At 40.3% G+C, this 2,273-nt stretch overlaps 1 long non-coding RNA gene across 1 annotated transcript; it reads right to left on the bottom strand.

Moving 5' to 3' along the window:
- Positions 1-413: 413 nt before the first annotated feature.
- LOC310721059 lies at positions 414-1,446 on the bottom strand. The gene is made up of 3 exons (XR_014531913.1): positions 1,177-1,446; positions 1,017-1,073; positions 414-910 (listed from the first exon to the last, which is right to left on the bottom strand). It is a non-coding gene; the product is annotated as an uncharacterized lncRNA (long non-coding RNA).
- Positions 1,447-2,273: the final 827 nt, after the last annotated feature.

Genomic DNA, 2,273 nt, shown 5'->3' with positions numbered 1-2,273 from the left:
GTTACTGCAGTCCAGCCAGAACAGGAAATCCCTTTTTGTTTCCTTTGTTGATGATGTCAGCGCTGACGTGAACACCCTCCTGCGTTACTGAAAGACGGTCCTCTATTTCTCTGCAGGCTCTCCGAGCACGTCTCACTTCACATCATCAGCATCCTCAGCACTGGTCCTCGACCTGCCTTCACCACTACCGTTGTCTATGTTACACCTTGTCCTACCTGATTTTCACCACAAAATAAGCAATGAAGCCCCACTCCTGGTACCAAAATCTCTGTAGCCCGGGAGATGAATAAGTAATGACACCGGACACAGATAATATATTTTAAAGGAGATCTTTTATTTTCAGACTGCACGTTAAGCAGTGCAGCGTTAATGATGCAAACTTTGGGGAAGATGGAATTGGAAGGGTCGGACTAGTGAATACCTGGTTAACAAACAAAAAGTCCGCTTCTCTTATCACAGTGCTCATATAATCGTTCCAAGTCACAACAGTAAGGAACAAAACTCTTTGTTCACCCAACTAATATAGACATAATATAAACAACCCATGAACATAGACAACGGTAGCAACCCCTGATGTTAGGAAACAAACAGACACATGAATATAACATCTGCACAGAAGACTGAATAAGGCTGCTTAAGTAACATGGAGTACATGAAAATACGATCCTTTATAACGTTACATTGTTGTGTGTGATTAATGCATAATACAGCTAACACAGTGCAAATATCATTACACAGCATAACACGTGCTCTTACACTTAAACCTGGATTATTACATTACAGTAAATAACTTAGGACTCAATGAGTTTATAGAGAGAATAGAATCAATTACAATGTCCCAAACTTACTTTTTACCACCACTCTGGCACATGCACACGCTATCACCGGATATTACAGACTCGGTCTTGCTCTACACATGTTAAAGAAACAAAATACAGAACTTATTTCAATAAACATGCATGTACATGTTAAATAAACCCATTTTGTGGAATAAAAAAAAAAGTTACAAAACTTACTCTGATGCTTCCCGCTCACCCAAAAACGCACGAGGCTAACGAAGCACTTTCTCCCCTCTGGATTAAACAGAGTAACCACATCTCAATTTCTCTGGTCCACATACAATTATACACAAAACTATTTAAGAAAGTCTTATACTGATTATATTTAATCACTTACGCTTCTTTTCCACACCAAACAAGATATCCCAAAAGAAATCGGTCATTCTTTGTGCTTTATGGCTAAATATACGTGCACCAACTAGATGTTGCGCTCTGTTTACCGGAAGGAAACAACCCTTTTGCATTATAGTTCCGTTTCTTAAAGGGCCAGCGAAACCTTTTAGCAGTGCATGGAAAAGTGCATTAGTACACACTGTGTGTCACACACTTAACACAAAGCCTAAATAACATGAATACACGTTGTCTTTTTAACCTGGTTACATATATATATATATATATATATATATATATACAGTGAGGAAAATAAGTATTTGAACACCCTGCTATTTTGCAAGTTCTCCCACTTAGAAATCATGGAGGGGTCTGAAATTGTCATCGTAGGTGCATGTCCACTGTGAGAGACATAATCTAAAAAAAAAAAATCCAGAAATCACAATGTATGATTTTTAAACTATTTATTTGTATGATACAGCTGCAAATAAGTATTTGAACACCTGAGAAAGTCAATGTTAATATTTGGTACAGTAGCATTTGTTTGCAATTACAGAGGTCAAATGTTTCCTGTAGTTTTTCACCAGGTTTGCACACACTGCAGGAGGGATTTTGGCCCACTCCTCCACACAGATCTTCTCTAGATCAGTCAGGTTTCTGGCCTATCGCTGAGAAACACGGAGTTTGAGCTCCCTCCAAAGATTCTCTATTGGGTTTAGGTCTGGAGACCGGCTAGGCCACGCCAGAACCTTGATATGCTTCTTACAGAGCCACTCCTTGGTTATCCTGGCTGTGTGCTTCGGGTCAATGTCATGTTGGAAGACCCAGCCTCGACCCATCTTCGATGCTCTAACTGAGGGAAGGAGGTTGTTCCCCAAAATCTCACAATACATGGCCCCGGTCATCCTCTCCTTAATACAGTGCAGTCGCCCTGTCCTATGTGCAGAAAAACACCCCAAAGCATGATGCTACCACTCCCATGCTTCACAGTAGGGATGGTGTTCTTGGGATGGTACTCATCATTCTTCTTCCTCCAAACACGTTTAGTGGAATTATGACCCAAAAGTTCTATTTTGGTCTCATCTGACCACATGACTTTCTCCC

This window comes from Silurus aristotelis (genome assembly GCF_946808225.1).
Source record: "Silurus aristotelis genome assembly, chromosome: 27".
Lineage (NCBI taxonomy): Eukaryota > Metazoa > Chordata > Actinopteri > Siluriformes > Siluridae > Silurus > Silurus aristotelis.
Note: the sequence above shows the minus strand (reverse complement) of the source record. Positions and strands in the feature narration are given on the sequence as shown.